The following is an 18424-nucleotide window of genomic DNA, read 5'->3' as shown; positions in this document are numbered from 1 at the left end:
CCAATCACGTGGCAGCAACTCAATCTATAAAAGCAGACCTTGTCAAGGGGTTCAGTTGTTGTTCAGATCAGACATCAGAATGGGGAAGAAATGTGCTTTAAGTAACTTTGACTATTGAATGATTGTTGGTGCCAGACAGGGTGGTTTGAGTATCTCAGAAACTGCTGATCTCCTGGGATTTTCATGCACAACAGTCTCTAGAGTTTACAGAGAATGGTGTGAAAAACAAAGAAGCATCCAGTGAGTGGCAGTTCTGTGGGTGAAAATGCCATGTCAATGAGAGAGGTCAGAGGAGAATGGCCAGACTGGTTCAAACTGACAGGAAGGCAATAGCAATTAAAATAACCACAGATTACAACGGTGGTGTGCATAAACGCAGCTCTGAACTCACAACACATCGATCATTGAAGTGGATGAACTACAGCAGCAGAAGACCACACTGGGCTCAAGGGTGTACCTAATAAAGTAGAGACCGAGTGTATATGTTTGCTGATTAAATGATTTGGAGGAGAGTCTGCACTTTTGCAAAATGTCCCTACTGTCACCAAGATTCATGAAGTTGTGGATAATGTAGAAGACTGGCAAAGAATACAGTACGATAGTGCTCACCAACCTTTTTAAGCCTGAGATCCCCTACCTCGGCCTTAGTGAAAGGCAAGATCGACCCCAGATCAATTAGTTACCATGGGCAGAAAAGACCAGAAGTAAAACCCCACAATCTGGAAGTAGAAATAATGTATAAATACCAGGGGTATCCTCCCTTTTTTGCACCACGGACAGGTTTAATATTGACAATATTCTTGTGGACCGGCCGACAGGGAGGGCGGGGGGGGGAGGGGTTGTTAAACATGACGGGAATACAGCGATACTCGAAGCAGGTTCCTTATGTCCAGTCTATTCCATAAATTTAGTTTCCGCGGCTCTCGGCACTTAGCTTCTGTCCCGCTTGCTCACTTTATTTCCGCTGAAAAAAACTAAATGGGTTTGTCTTTAAGTGCAGGGTGCTTGGACTCAAGGTGCCAAAGCAGTTTTGAGGGCTTCAATGCCTCATTAGACAGCCTCTGGGCCCGAACTCCAGCCTCCAGCCCGCCCACCCGCCAGATGCCTTGGCCAGGTGCGGCTGGGGTGAGAGGACAAGGTCAGGGCCGGAAGTCCCTGTACCGGGGCCGTGGCAGTCGCAGTCCAGAGAGAGTGACCGACCGAGCGAGGAGTGCGACAGGGCACGTCCCCACCCTCCCTGTAAGATCTATCAGCCAACGAAAGTTTGTTTCAGTAGATCACAGCACGGTAGCTGCTCTGTTACTTACGAAACCCTGAGCCTGAATTAGGTTGTCTGTGAATATTTTAGCACCGGGTTCCTCACGAACATTTGGTGTGCTAAACAGGTTCAGAGGCCGTGCCCATCTGCGCTCCAGGCCGGTAGCAATGGCACTTCCCGTCGGCGACACCCAGTTACCCGAGGCCAACCAGTGATCCCTGGCGCGAGGGTATCACTGCATTTAGGCGACTGATGACCTCATGTGGGTTCAAGTTCAACAGTGGGTGTGACAGGGAATGAGGAAAGGTGCAGCTGATGAGGCAAATACATTAGAGGCTTTTAAGAGACGTTGGATTGGCACATGGTTGTAAGGAAGATGGAGGGATATGGGCATGGTGTAGATAGGAGGGATTAGTGTTACTGCGCTTTGGATTTGCTTTTTTGCTGGTTCTGTACAACATTGTAGGCCAAATGGCCTGTTCCTTTTCTATGTTAAGTGTTCTCTACTGACTCAATGTTCTTCCAATCTTCTTTCAATGAAATCCCTGCATATTATTTAGCAATGATGTCATGCATTTGTTATTAGGAAACTTCACAGAAAGCAATCTAGTTCCCAGGTGATTGACAGCAACCAGTGGCTGTAGTTGGGGATTGATGGCCCTCCTGGGAGGAGTGAGAGAATGGAAACATAGTTTTTGTTTCCCCTATCCATGATGATACTTAATGATAGATTCACAGAGTCAACAGGTCCTTTGGCCCACAAAATTGGTGGTAAGGAAGACAAAGATAATGTTAGCATTCATTTTGGCAGAACTAGGATATAAAAGCAAGGACGTAATGCTGAGAATTTATAAAGCACTGGTGAGGCCTCACTTGGAGTATTGTGAACAGTTTTGAACCCCTTATCTAAGAAAGGATGTGCTGACATTGGAGAGGGCTCAGGGGAGGCTGACAAGAATGATTTCAGGAATGAAAGGCTCATCATATGAGGAGCATTTGATTGCTCTGGGTCTGTACTTGCTGGAATTTGGAAGAATGAAAGAGGATCATATTAAAACCTATTGAATGTTGAAAGGCCTAGATAGAGTGGATGTGGAGATGATGTTTCCTATAGTAAGTGAGTTTAGGACCAAAGTGTACAGCCTCAGAACAGAGGGACACCTCTTTAGCCAGAGGGTGGTGAATCTGTGGAATTCATTGCCATAGATTTCTGTGGAGGCCAAGTCACTGGGTATATTTAAAGTGGTGGTTGATAGGTTCTTGATTAGTAAGGGTGTCAAAGGTTAGAAAGAGTAGGCAGGAGAATGTGGTTGACAAGGTTAAAAAATCAGCCATGATTCAATGCTGGAGCAGACTTGATGGTCCAAATGGCCTAATTCTGCTCCTGTGTCTTATGGTCGGGTAAAATCCTTGCCACAACAGTAGTAGCTTTACTAATCACATTAACTAACATTTAATCCAAAGCCTTCTATACCTTGGCCATTCAAGTTCTGGTCTAGATGTGCCTTAAATCTTTTGAGAGTACCTTCATCAATCATCCATTCAGACAGAGTGTTCCAGATTCCAAATATCCTCTGGGGAAAAAAATCTTCCTCCAATTATCTTACTATACAAACATGTGGAAATCTGCAGATGCTGGAAATTCAAGCAACACACACAAAATGTTGGTGGAACGCAGCAGGCTAGGCAGCATCTATGTTGCTTGAATTTCCAGCATCTGCAGATTTCCTCGTGTGACAGCACTTCTCCCTTTAGATGCTGCCTGGCCTGCTGCATTCCACCAGCATTTTGTGTGTGTATCTTACTATACATATTGTTGAGTTTAGCTGCTTCTGTTTTGAGAAGTTTCTTAGTATCTACACTCTCTGGGCTCATGGTAATTTTGTATCCCTCTATCAACTTTTCTATTCCCCCTCTGCTTTAAGAACATCAAACCAGCCTCTCCTCATAGCTAAAATGCTCTATCCAGGCAACATCCTGGTGAATCCTCAAGTGCAATCAAATCCTTCACACAACTATATATAGTGTGTGTGTATGTGTCTGTGCGTGCATGTGTCTGTGCGTGCATGTATGTCTCTGTGATTGTGTGTGTATGTGTCTGTGTGTGTATGTGTCTGTGCGTGCATGTATGTCTCTGTGATTGTGCGTGTATATGTATGTGTGTGTATGTGTCTGTGCGTGCATGTATGTCTCTGTGATTGTGCGTGTATATGTATGTGTGTGTATGTGTCTGTGCGTGCATGTATGTCTCTGTGATTGTGCGTGTATATGTATGTGTGTGCATATGTCTGTGTTTGTGTGTGTATGTATGGGTCTGAGTGTGGAGTACTTGCCTCAAATACAGGGCAAGGGCTGTATTTCTTACAGATATCCCCAAGCCTTTTGCTCTGTTTTTATTTTGATGTTGCCCTCTCTTTCCTGGGTGATATATCATGCCTCTTTTTAAATCACAATATATCATGACGACTAAAAACCAAACCAGTGATAATTTTAGAAATTAGTTAAAAAATCTGCCGACTTCTCTGCAACATCTTTAGTTACATCAAAAAGTGTTTTCCAGTCCACAAAGTACTTTGAAATAAAACTCAAGAACCATAACAACAAAAGTGCTCACAGAAACATCAAAGAACACAACAGTCCTTTTGTTCTCTAATAAATAAAATAAAGAGAGAAAAAGGTGAACTACTCAGCAGGCCGAGCAGTAGGTGTGGAGAGAGAAAGAGCGAACACTTCATGTCAGGAATTATTTCAAAGGCTCAAAGGTCCAATTTAATGTCAGAGAAATGTATACAATATACATTCTGAAATGCTTTTTCTTCACAAACATCCATGAAAACAGAGAAGTGCCCCAAAGAATGAACAACAGTTAAATGTGAGAACCCCAAAGTACCCTCCCAGCTCCCCCCTCCCATGCGATACGGTGACAAGCAACAATCTCCCTCCCCCACCGGCCAAATAAAAGCCCACCCACTACCAAGCACAAGCGTGAGCTAAGCAATAGCAAAGACACAGACCAAAAATACCCCAAAGGCTTTGCATTTCATCTGCCATTTGACAAAAAAAAAGGTTCTCTCTCTCCCTGGCAAGGGAGAGGGAGGTGTCCCCCCATTTTCACAGCGAGCGGGATACATAACAACAACCGGCTGGTTTACGATGTTAAAAGTCTGTTCCAGTGCTTTTTTGAGCTTTGTGTCCAAAGATTGCAAAGACCTCAGGTCTTTGGGCCCACAGCGAAAGATTTTCCAGCCTCCCCAATGACACACGAGTCTCCTCTGTGACACCGACCCTCAATCCGCCCATCTCCAGAGCCCCAAGATCTCAGGCTTCCAAACACGATCAAGACTCTCAGGCCAAACCCTTGACATGTCGAATAATGGCCAGTTGAGGAACCCTGAGAATGGGTCCCATTCCCACAAAGAACCGAAGCCCGTGTGTAACTCCAGGTCAGGGTCTTCAAAAGAACCCTGAACGGGAAAAATAAAGATACTAAAGGTGAAAATAGAGCTGTTTCTGAAGATGCAAGCAAAGGAGTTGACATTAGGCACCCTTATCCCTTCTAAGCTTACTTCCACTTTTATTTTCATATTTCTCCTGTCTACACTCTCCATCAATGGTGTTGAGCTTGAAAGGCTGGAGAGCTTCACGTTCCTAGGTGTGACGTCACCTCATTGAACCATGTAGATACCACAGCTTAGAAAGCTCACCAACTCCTCTACTTCCTCAGGAGGCTGACGGAACTTGGCGTGTTCCCCCATCAACCCTTATCAAGCTTTATCGCTGCACTCAGCTTGGGTGCATAAGGACTTGCATATGACTGTAAAACAGTGCAGAGTTGTAGCCACAGCTCAGCACATTACTCTATTGCAGGGGTTCTGAATGTCTTTTATGCCATTAAGCAAGGGGCCGTTGGATCCCAGTGGGGAGCCCCTGCTTTAGAGACTCTGTCTACACTTCTTGTTGCCTTGGTAAAGCAGCCTGGGTAATCCACCCCGGATATCCTCTCCCCAGGCAGAAGGTACAAAAGCAAAAATGCACGTACTGGCAGTCTCAAGGACAGCTTCTATCCCATTGTTATCAGACTCTTGAACAAACCTCTTGTATGATAAGATGGACTCTTGACCTCACTATCTACCACTTTACGATCTTTCACTCTGTTGTCTACCTGTACCGCACTTTCTCTGTGGCTGTCGCACTTTATTCTGCATTGTTGTTGCTTTACCTTGTTCCAGCTCAATGCGCTGTGAAATGATTTGACCTGTATAAACAATATACAAGATAAGCTTTACACTGGCTCTTGGTACATGTGGCAATTATAAACCAATACCAATTCTAGCATCCTCCTTCTTTATTTAGAACATTGAACAATGCAACATGAGATCAGGCCCTTTGGCTCACAATGCTGTGCTGATCCAATTCAATTAGTAATCAAATAGGCAACTAAACTAATCCCCTCTGCCAACACAATGTGCATATCCTTCCATCTCCTTCACATTCATGAGCCATCTAAACAGCTCTTAGAAGTCCCAGATGTGTCTGCATCCACCTCCACCCCAGGCACCCACCACTGTCTGTGTAAAGAACTTGCCCCTTGCACCTTCTTTGAAATTATGCCCTCTCAATGCATGCCCTCTGGTATTAGATATTTAAACCCTGGGAAACATACTCTATCTACTCTAGGTCTACTCTATCTATGCCTCTCATAATCTTATAAACCTCTGTCAGATCTCCCCTCAGTCTCCACCACTCCAGAGAAAACAACCTCTCGTTATAGCACATGGCCTCTAATCCAGGCAGCATTCTGGTAAGCCTCTTCTGCACCCTCTCCAATGCCTCAATATCCTTCCTATTATGGGGCTGTATGCAATATTCCAGATGTAGACTAACTAGAGTTTGAAAAGTTACATCAGAGCCTCCTGACTTTTCAACTCAATGCCTTGACTAATAAAGGCAAGTATGCCATAAGCCTTCTTAACCAGCCTATCAACCTGTGCAGCCACTTTCAGGGAGCTATGAACTTGGACCCCGAGATCCCTCTGCTCATCAACGCTATTCAGCGCCTTGCCCCTTACACTCTACCGGCTCTTTACATTTAACCTACCAAGGTGTAACACTTCACAGCTGGTCGGGTTAAACCCCATCTACTAATTCTCTGCCCATATCTGAAATTTATCTATATCCTGCTCTATGCTTTGCCAGTCATTTATGCTATCCACAACACTACCAATCTTCACATCATCTGCAAATTTACTAATCCACCCATCAACATTTTCATCCAGGTCATTTATTTACATCACAAACAGCAGAGGTCCCAGTACAGATCCCTGTGGAACTCCACTAATTACAGACCTCCAGCTAGAGTAAGTTCCTTCAAATACACCCTCTGTCTTCTAAGAGCAAGCCAGTTCTGAATCCAACTAGCCAACTCACCATTGATCCTATGCATCTAAATCTACTGGATGAAGCTCCCATGAAGGATTGTGTCAAAAACCTTACTAAAATGCATGTAGACCACATCCACAGCTCAACCTTCATCAATCACCCTCAACAACTCGTCAAAAATCTCAATCAAGTTAGTAAGATATGACTTGCCCACACAGAGCCATGCTGGCTCTCTCTTAGACCATGGTTTTCCAAATGCTCATAAATCCTCCCCCTAAGAATTCTCTCCAGTACCTTCCTGGCCATTGACACGAGACTTGCCAATCTGTAGTTTCCAGGATTAACCCTGGATCCCTTCTTGAATAATGGAACACCGTTAGCTACTCGCCAGTCTCTGGGACCTCACCTGTGGCTACAGAGGACATAAAGATATTGGTCAAGGCCTCAGCAATATTTTCTCTTGCCTCTCTCAATAACCTGGAGTATACAGAATCCCATCAGGCCCTGCAGACTTATGACCTAATGTTCTCTAGGAGATCCAATACAACCTTCTGACGTAGATGCAGGCAATTCAGTCCATCAAATCTACACTGACTTTTGTCTCTGCTCCATCTTATTTACTTCCTGTTTAAAATTGGGGCAATTGACAGCCCTGTTGACTACTGACCAGCTTGTTTTTGTGATGTGAGAAGATGCTTTACAGTTCCAGCAGCCAGGATTCAGTCCTAATTTCCAGAGCTGGCCTTGTGAGGTTTGCAGAGCCCACAGCCACCGATGACAGTAAGGGTTTCTGCCTGGCGCTCCGATTTACTCTCACATCCCTAAACCTTATGGGTTGGGAGGTTACTAGGCTGATGTTGCTGGGTGATAGGGTAATTGGGGAGAATGGGTTGAGGAATAAATGGTGGCATGGTAGCATAGTGTTAATGTAATGCTAGTACAGTACAAGACCCAGGTTCAATTCCCGCCTCCGTCTGTACAGAATTTGTATGTTCTTCTGTGATCGCCTGGGTTTCCTCCAGTTGCTCCGGTTTCCTCCCACAGTCCAAAGACATAATGTACGTGTTAACAGGTCAATTGGTCACATGGGTGTAACTGGGCAGTCTGGGCTCATTGGGCTGTTTCTCTGAATAAAATAAAACATTTAAAAAATATGCAGGGGGAAGGGATTTGCTTTGTGAGCTAGCATTCATTCAATGGACCAAATAGCCACCTACCATATGTCATTTAGAAATAAGGAAAATATAGAATGGAGCTCGGAAGAATGCTACTGACTGAGCTGAGGCAAATTCTACTGCCTCCAGAGTACTATTCCAATGACAAAACCACATTCCTGCAGACACTTAAACTCAAATAAAGTATAACTCTTCTGGTGGAGTGTAGACCTCTATTACCATAAATTATTTTTTCTCTATCTGCAGACACCTAGAAAATAAAACACCAGCTGTTTTCTTTTTCCCTAGGCCTGGAAAACCTGTTCACATGTCTGCCAGGAAAATCTTTTGGCTTCCGATCAATTTCACTGCAATGCAAAAACCATTTAGGGTGATTTCTGCAGAGAATATGAACAGCATCCTCCCTGAAATACTTAGGTAAGTTTTTCCATGTACACCCGAGGAAACCGAGCCAACAGCTGCTTTCACTGTTAGAAGCACTTTCAAAAGAAGCCAAAACCAGATTGGAGGTTTTGGAGAAGCATATGCCTGACATGAAACCAAGTACGACAGTCTGGAGACATGTCTATGCAGAAATGTGAATGTTGTAAAGTTATTTCCCAAGCGATTTCCACAACTTGGCTCCATATCCGTATTGTTTTGTATTTCACTCAAAAGCCTTATTCTGCCAGCTGACTGCACATGAGGAAAACATTGTACTCGCTCAGACAAAGCCATCCAGTGAGGTGGAGAGGGGCGGGAGGAATCACACATTTGAACAACAGGCAGAGATCGCCATACAGATGAGACTGGCTGTAGGTGTGATGTTAATATGTACCGTCACACGTGGCTGCTTCAGAAGTACCATCTGTGAAATGGTTCACTTTGTGAATCAAAAGGAGGAACGAATGGCTAAGTAACCCAATGATTCAAACATTATAGCTCAGAATTTTGTTCTGAAAAGTTCATTAGTAGTTTACACAAAAGGAAATCTACCAGAGGTGTGCAGTCACAAGATAAGGGAGTGATTATTTAAAAATGAGTCACATCAAAATTGTTTCTTATAGAGGGTGTGTACTGTTGGAGTTCTCTACCCTGGAGAGCTGAGAAGACTAGATTCTCACTGTCCATGACATCCCCAATTTTCGTGTCATCCACAAACTTGATGATCCAGTTTACCACATTATTATCTAAATCACTGATATAGATGAAAAGCAAGAGAACCTGCACTGATCCCTGAGGCACTCTACTCGTCACAGGCCTGTTATCAGGGGGACAACCATTGACTATCACTCACTGGCCTCTCCTGTCAAATTCAATTGACTGAATCCTGAATGCCAAGTGACTTAACATTCTGGAATAACTTCCCACACAGGATTTCATCAAAGGCCTTGATAAAGTCCAGGTAGACAACACCCACTGACTTTCCTTCATTTCCTTCATGGTAACCTCCTCAAAAACTCTAAGATTGGTTAGACTTGACTTAACATGCATAAAGACACATTGACTCATTTCAAGTTATTTGTTGAGTGAATAAAATTGATAACATTTTTCTACACTTGCCAGAATTATTTGCCATATCTCAAATCTCAGATCTTATTATGAAGTAGAGCAGGTAGTTCAGTTCATTGAGTCTATAACAGCTCTCAGAGCAATCACATTCTTCCACTTATTCCCCTGTAGCCTATTCCTTCTCACATCTCAGCTCCACCTTAATTTTCCTACCATCACTACACTGTCATAACTAATTATGTCACATGTCACAACTGGCTGTGTGACACTGGCTTCGAGGGTGCCCCTCCTTTTGGTCCTGACCTCCAGCGTTCGTTCGGTGGGAGACGAGCTGCACTGTGCGAGATGAAGAACTGCTGCAGCATGTTCTTGCAGAAACATGGCTCCAGGACACATTCAATCTACGGGCCAGGACACTCGGGGTCTTGGGTTAGATTAATCTTTTTTAATTGCATTTTTTTAAACTTCTTAAACTTCTGGGTTAAGATGGGGCTGGTGGAGCACAGTGTTGATTTGTTGACATCAAAAACAGCTGTTAATTGCTTTATTAATTGCACTTTTTCTCAGATATGATCACTGCAATCAATGGCCTGTAACTTACCTTTCGGAGGTGAGCTTTTGAACCGACTGTACAACCCGGTATTATTGTGGAGTGAACTGAAGTCTCAAAGGTGCAGGATGGTTTGGGCTGATTTGAGATGTTGGGACCCAGCCCCGGGAGCAGGGAACGAGCTAATGTTTAGCTGCTGGACTGGACTCGGAGGCAATACAAAGTGGTAGAACAATGCCATTAGTTTCAATATAATTATGGAGAAGGATAGGACTGGACCCAGGGTTGAGATTTTTGATTGGAGAAAGGCTAACTTTGAGGAGATGCAAAAGGACTTAGAAGGAGTGGATTGGGACAATTTGTCTTATGGGAAGGATGTAATAGAGTAATGGAGGTCATTTAAAGGTGAAATTTTGAGGGTACAGAATCTTTATGTTCCTGTTAGGTTGAAAGGAAAGGTTAAAAGTTTGAGAGAGCCATGGTTTTCAAGGGATATTGGAAACTTGGTTAGGAACAAGAGAGATATCTACAATATATATAGGCAGCATGGAGTAAATGAGGTGCTCGAGGAATATAAAGAATGTAAGAAGAATGTTAAGAAAGAAATTAGAAAAGCTAAAAGAAGATATGAGGTTGCTTTGGCAAGCAAGGTGAAAATAAATCCAAAGGGTTTCTACAGTTATATTAATAGCAAAAGGATAGTGAGGGATAAAATTGGTCCCTTAGAGAATCAGAGTGGACAACTATGTGTGGAGCCGAAAGAGATGGGGGAGATTTTGAATAATTTCTTTTCTTCGGTATTCACTAAGGAGAAGGATACTGAATTGCGTAAGGTAAGGGAAACAGTAGGGAAGTTATGGAAACTATAATGATTAAAGAGGAGGAAGTACTGGCACTTTTAAGGAATATAAAAGTGGATAAATCTCCGAGTCCTGACAGGATATTCTCTAGGACCTTGAGGGAGGTTAGTGTAGAAATAGTAGAGGTTCTGACAGAAATATTTCAAATGTCATTAGAAATGGGGATGGTGCCAGAGGATTGGCGTATTGCTCATGTGGTTCCATTATTTAAAAAGGGTTCTAAGAGTAAACCTAGCAATTATAGGCCTGTCAGTTTGACATCAGTGGTAAGTAAATTAATGGAAAGTATGCTTAGAGATGGTATATATAATTATCTGGATAGACAGGGTCTGATTAGGAACAGTCACATGTTTGACAAATCTTATTGAATGTTTTGAAGAGGTTACGAGGAAAGTTGATGAGGGTAAAGCAGTGGATGTTGTCTATATGGACTTCAGTAAGGCCTTTGACAAGGTTCTGCATGGAAGGTTAGTTAGGAAGGTTCAATCGTTAGATATTAATATTGAAGTAGTAAAATGGATTCAACAGTGGCTGGATGGGAGATGCCAGAGAGTAGTGGTGGATAACTGTTTGTCAGGTTGGAGGCCGGTGGCTAGTGGTGTGCATCAGAGATCTGTACTGGGTCCAATGTTATTTGTCATATACATTAATGATGTGGTAAATTGGATTAGTAAGTATGCAGATGATACTAAGGTAGGTGGCGTTGTGGATAATGAAGTAGGTTTTCAAAGCTTGCAGAGAGATTTAGGCCAGTTAGAAGAGTGGGCTGAATGATGGCAGATGGAGTTTAATGCTGATAAGTGTGAGGTGCTACATATTGGTAGGAATAATCCAATAGGACATACATGGTAAATGGTAGGGTATTGAGGAATGCAGTAGAACAGAGTGATCAAGGAATAATGGTGCATAGTTCCCTGAAGGTGGAATCTCATGTGGATAGGGTGGTGAAGAAAGCTTTTGGTATGCTGGCCTTTATAAATCAGAGCATTGAGTATAAGAGTTGGGATGTATTGTTAAAATTGTACAAGGCATCGGTAAGGCCGAATTTGGAGTATTGTGTACAGTTCTGGTCACCAAATTATAGGAAAGATGACAACAAAATATAGAGAGTACGGAGAAGATTTACTAGAATGTTACCTGGGTTTCAGCACCTAAGTTACAGGGAAAGGTTGAACAAGTTAGGTCTTTATTCTTTGGAGCGTAGAAGGTTGAGGGGGGACTTGACTTAAATCCCAGGAGACTGAAGTACGGATGTAGTTTGAGCGAGGTGCACACGTATCATGTGTAGCGTGATGATGACGCGAAGTCAAGATGGCACTAAATGACGACTCCTTTGCTTGCATCTTCGGAAACAGCTCCATGTCTATCTTTGATATTCCTTTTTTTCCTTTTCAAAGTTCTGTGGAAGACCCTGACCTGGAGTTACATTCTGACTTTGGTTCTTTGCAGGAATGGGACCCGCTCTCAGGGCCTCACGACCGGATGCTTTTCGGTATGCCAAGGACGTGGCCTGGAAGGAGAATGCACTTCAGGGTGCCGGATTTTTGTGGCTCTGGAGTCAGGCAGATTCAAGGTCAGTGCCCTTGACAGAGGCGTCAAGGGAGAACATTGGATCGGGACAAGAAGGGTGGCGTGACAGCTAAATTCTGAAGGAAGGCAGTTTTTCAAAAAACTTCTTCGTGTACGAGAAGGGTGAGACTGCACAGGCGCGTGACGTAGGCAGGACAGCACAGAGAGTTTAAAAAGAAGACCACCCTATACAGCGGGCAGCGGAGTGAGTGGCAGCAGAGTGTAGGGCTTTGGCTCAACGGGCTTAGGCATTAACAGGACGAGGTGAGAGCGAGGCACCAACTCTTTTTTTCCCCTGGGCGAATTGGCCCGGACAGACGGAGGAACAGCAGTTTTAAAAAGTATGAGCTAATGGTTTAAAAAGTTTGTGTGTTTGGCGAGGTAAGTGGGTGAGTAGACTTATTTGCCTTGTTTCATTCCTGTAGAAGTAGGTAGCATGTCTGCAGGGATAGTGCTTTGTTCAGGGTGTCAGATGTGGGAATCCTGGGAGACCTCCAGCCTCCCTGATGGCCACATCTGCGCCAGGTGCACCGAGATGCAGCTCCTCAGAGACCGTGTTAGGGATCTGGAGCTGCAGCTTGATGACCTACTGCTTATTAGGGAAAGTGAAGAGGTGATAGACAGGAGATACAGGGAGGTAGTCATCCCTAGGCTACAGGGGCCAGAAAACTGGGTGACTGTCAGGAGAGGGAAGGGAAATGCCTGGATAGCGGAGAGCTCTCCTGTGGCTGCCCCCCTCAGCAACAAGTACCGGTATATCGTTTTGGATGCTGTTGAGGGGGATGACCTGACAGGGGCAAGTCTCTGGCACTAAGCCTGGCACTGTTGTGCAGGAGGGAAGGAGGGAGAAGAGGAATGTGGTAGTCATTGGGGATTCCATAGTCAGGGGAACAGACAGGAGATTCTGTGAGCCTGATAAAGATAACCGCATAATGTGTTGCCTCCCAGGTGCCAGGGTATGGGATGTCTCAGATTGGGTCCAGAATATTCTGAAGGGAGAGGGCAAGCAACTAGCTGTCTTGGTACATGTTGGTACCAATGACATAGATAGGAAAAGGGAGGAGGTCCTGAAGAGAGATTTCCAGGAGTTAGGAAGGAAGCTGAGAAGCAGGACCTCCAGGGTAGTAATCTCAGGATTGCTACCTGTGCCATGTGCTAGCGAGGGCAAGAATAGTAGGATCAGGCAGATGAATGTGTGGCTGAGAGACTGGTGCAGGGGGCAGGGCTTCAGATTCTTGGATCATTGGGATCTCTTCTGGGGGAAATATGACCTGTTCAAAAAGGATGGGTTACAAATGAACCCAAAGGGGGCAAATATCCTGGCAGGAAGGTTTAATAGAGCTGTTAGGGAGGGTTTAAACTAATTTGGCAGGGGGATGGGAACCGGAATGATAGAGCAGAGGAGCAAGAAAACAGAAATAAATCTAAGATAGTGAGCAGTAAAGACGTCAGGGAGGACAGGCAGGTGATGGGGCAAATTTGCAGCCATTGGGATGAGTTGCAATGCAATAAAGTTGCAGTGCAATCAAAGCAAAAAGTATCAATTACTGGACTTAAGGTGTTATACTTAAATGCACGCAGCATAAGGAATAAGATGGATGATCTTGTTTTACAGTTACAGATTGGCAGGTATGATATTGTGGCCATCACTGAGACGTGGCTAAAGGATGCATGTCTCTGGGAGCTGAATGTCCATGGATACATGGTGTATCGGAAGGGTAGGCAGATAGGCAGAGGGGGTGGCGTGGCTTTAGTGGTAAGAAATTATGTTAAATCATTAGAAAGAGTTGACATAGGATCGGAAGGTGTGGAATCTTTATGGGTTGAGCTAAGAAATCGCAGGGTTAAAAGGACCCTGATGGCAGTTATCTACAGGCATCCTAACAGCTGCAGTGATGTGGACTACAAATTACAACAGGAATTGAAAAGGCTTGCCAGAAGGGCAGCGTTATGATGATTGTGGGGAATTTTAGCATGCGAGTGGATTTAGGAAAATCAGGTCGGCACTGGATCTCAAGAGAGAGAATTTGTAGAATGTCTACGAGATGGCTTTTTAGAACAGCTTGTTGTTGAGCCCACTAGGGGATTGGCTGTACTGGATTGGATATTGTTTAATGAACCAGAGGTGATTAGAGAGATAGAAGTGAAGGAACCCTTAGGAGGCAGTGATCATAACATGATTGAGTTCACTGTGAAATTTGAGAAAGAGAAGCCGAAATCCGATGTGTCGGTATTTCAGTGGAGTAAAGGAGATTACAGTGGCATGAGAGAGGAACTGGACAAAGTTGACTGGAAAGGGACAGTAGCGGGAAGGACGGCAGAGCAGCAGTGGCTGGAGTTTATGCGAGAAGTGAGGAAGGTGCAAGACAGATATATTCCAAAGAAGAAGAAATTTTCGAATGGAAAAAGGATGCAACCGTGGCTGACAAGAGAAGTCAAAGCCAAAGTAAAAGCAAAGCAGAGGGCATACAAGGAAGCAAAAATTAGTGGGAAGACAGAGGATTGGGAAGTTTTAAAAAGCTTACAAAAGGAAACTAAGAAGATCATTAAGAGGAAAAAGATGAACTATGAAAGGAAGCTAGCAAATAATATCAAAGAGGATACTAAAAGCTTTTTCAAGTATATAAAGAGTAAAAGACAGGTGAGAGTAGATATAGAACTGATAGAAAATGATGCTGGGGAATTGTAATAGGAGATAAGGAGATGGCAGAGGAACTGAACGAGGAAGACATCAGCAGTATACCAGACACTCAAGGGTGTCAGGGAAGAGAAGTGTGCGCAGTCACAATTACGACAGAGAAAGTACTCAGGAAGCTAAATAGTCTAAGGGTAGATAAATCTCCCAGACCAGATGGAATACAGCCTCGTGTTCTGAAGGAAGTAGCTGTAGAGATTGCAGAGGCATTAGCAATAATTTTTCAAAAGTCAATTGATTCTGGCAGATTGCAAATGTCACTCCGCTATTTAAGAAGGGGGCAAGGAGGCAAAAAGGAAATTATAGACCTGTTAGCTTGACATCAGAGACATCCAGAGACAGAGAAGCAGTTTCAGCGACAGGTTACTATCGATGCAATGCTCCTCAGACAGGATGAAGAGGTCAATACTCCCCAATGCCATTAGGCTTTACAATTCTACCGCCAGGACTTAAGAACTTTTTAAAAGCTATTATTAATGCTTTTTGAGATAGTGATTTAGATGCATATCACATTTTTACTGAGTTAAGTATTGTATGTAATTAGTTTTGCTACAACAAGTGTATGGGACATTGGAAAAAAGTTGAATTTCCCCATGGGGATGAATAAAGTATCTATCTATCTATCTATCTATCTATCAGTGGTTGGGAAGTTTTTGGAGTCGATTGTCAAGGATGAGGTCACGGAGTACCTGGAGGCATATGACAAGATAGGCTGAACTCAGCACGGTTTCCTTAAAAGAAAATTCTGCCTGACAAACCTATTGCAATTTTTTGAGGAAATTACAAGTAAGCTAGACAAAGGAGATGCAGTGGATGTTGTGCATTTGAATTTTCAGAAGGCCTTTGACAAGGTGCCGCACATGAGGCTGCTAAACAAGATAAGATCCCATGGAATTATGGGGAAGTTACATATGTGGATAGAGCGTTGGCTGATTGGCAGGAAACAGAGAGTGGGAATAAAGGGATCCCATTCTGGTTGGCTGCCGGTTACCAGTGGTGTTCCACAGGGGTCTGTGTTGGGGCTGCTTCTTTTTATGTTGTATATCAACGATTTGGATTATGGAATAGATGGCTTTGTGGCTAAATTTGCTGATGATACAAAGATAGGTGGAGGGACCGGTAGTGCTGAGGAAACAGAGAGTCTGCAGAGAGACTTGGATAAATTGGGAGAATGGACAAAGAAGTGGCAAATGAAATACAACGTTGGAAAGTGTATGGTCATGCACTTTGGTAGAAGAAATAAACGGGCAGACTATTATTTAAATGGGGAGAGAATTCAAAGTTCTGAGATACAACGGGACTTGGGATTCCTCGTGCAGGATTCCCTTAAGGTTAACCTCCAGGCTGAGTCGGTGGTGAAGAAGGCGAATGCAAGGTTGGCATTCATTTCTAGAGGAATAGAGTATAGGAGCAGGGATGTGATGTTGAGGCTGTATAAGGCACTGGTAAGACCTCACTTGGAGTACTTTGTGCAGTTTTGGGCTCCTTATTTAAGAAAGGATATGCTGATATTGGAGAGGGTTCAGAGAAGATTCACTAGAATGATTCCGGGAATGAGAGGGTTAACATATGAGGAATGTTTGACTGTTCTTGGACTGTACTCCTTGGAGTTTAGAAGAATGAGGGGATACCTCATAGAAACATTACGAATGTTGAAAGGCATGGACAGAGTGGATGTGGCAAAGTTGTTTCCCATGGTGGGGGAGTCTAGTACGACAGGACATGACTTGAGGATTGCAGGGCGCCCATTCAGAACAGAGATGCGAAGAAATTTTTTTAGCCAGAGGGTGGTGAATCTGTGGAATTTGTTGCCACGGGTGGGAGTGGAGGCCAAGTCATTGGGTGTATTTAAGGCAGAGATTGATAGGTATCTGAGTAGCCAGGGCATCAAAAGGTATGGTGAGAAGGCGGGGGAGTGGGACTAAATGGGAGAATGGATCAGCTCATGATAAAATGGTGGAGCAGACTCGATGGGCTGAATGGCCGACTTTGCTCCTTTGTCTTATGGTCTAACATGGAACATCAAGAGCAGCAGGTTAGCCGCCAGGGTTTTATGTATCCAAAAACCTGAGCCTTTCAGGGGCCAAATCTCTGGGCGTGAAGCTTGGAAAACAGACTTTTAACATCATAAATCAGCGAGTTGATTGTTATGTCTTCCCTCTCACTGTGAAATGGAGACACCTCCTTTTTCCTTATTAGGGAGCAGGAGAGAGCCAGTGCTATGCCAAATACTGGGTGAATGAGTAGACTTTGGGGTAACTGCGAGTTTGTGTCTTTATTGATGCTTATTGCACATGAGTGCCCATTGGGGGGGGCAATGCTTTTTTGCTGGTGCGGGGGTGTCGTTGCCTTGCTGCTGAGTTGGGGGGGCTTTAGGGTCCTAATGTTTATCTGTCATTCATTCTTTGGGGCACTCCTCTGTTTTTGTGGAAGCTTGCAAAGAAAAAGAATTTCAGGATGTTTATTGTATACATTTCTCTGACATTAAATGTACCTATTGAAACCTATTGAATTTATGTATTTTTACATATAACTGGTAATTAATTATTCAAATGAACAAGAATATGCAAGATTCCTCAAATATTACTGAAATATTAAATACTCAACACTCCTTCCTGCTTAGCTGTAAACTCCAACTCAATAAAGAATGCATCTCAAATACATACACAGTACATTATGTAATATAACTACTATACACTGACACCCACAGCACTGTCAAATTTAAATTGTCCCATACAGGCCAAAAGATGTAACCACTGTGAATGAGTTCTTTCTCTTATGGGATAACGTCTTTCCTGACAAGTGGGATCATACTGCTCGGCAGGTGAGACGTGTGGCTGTGAAAACTATCTTAGAATCTGAGGCCTCCTCCATCGTGGTTGTAGGAGTTGCCGCTGAAACTGCAAGAAGTTGTTCTGACAGCTCTGGACCTCTTTTCTCTCATGAGATCCACTTCAATCTCTGTATTTTTCTTTCTCACGTTCCTTCTCTCCATCTCTTCCTTCCTTGTCTTCTTCTAGTTTGTACATCTTGATCTTGGGAAGATGCATTTAGTTGACTGGAGTATTCTCTTATTAATCTTTCTATTGATCCCTTTCGATCTGATCTCTCCTCTTGGTTTCCTCATCCACGCCATCATCTGACCAATTCTCTTTTCATACCTCCATTGACTCCTTTTCTATTGTCCTTCCATTCATATAGCTGGATATCTTTGTATCTACTTTTGAACCCATTGCAATTTGCCTATTGCCACAATAGGTCAACGACAGATGCAATCTCAATGGGTCTCCACACGGCTTTAGACCATCTGGACAACACAACCACCTATGTCAAGATGCTGTTCATTGACTATAGCTCAGGATTTAATACCATCATTCCCACAACCCTGATTGAGAAATTACACAACCTGGGCCTCTATACCTCCTTCTGCAATTGGATTCTCGACTT

The sequence above is a fragment of the Hemitrygon akajei genome, chromosome 10, assembly GCF_048418815.1.
Source record: "Hemitrygon akajei chromosome 10, sHemAka1.3, whole genome shotgun sequence".
Taxonomy (NCBI): Eukaryota; Metazoa; Chordata; class Chondrichthyes; order Myliobatiformes; family Dasyatidae; genus Hemitrygon; species Hemitrygon akajei.
The sequence above is the reverse complement of the archived record's forward strand: the minus strand, read 5'-3'. Positions refer to the sequence as shown.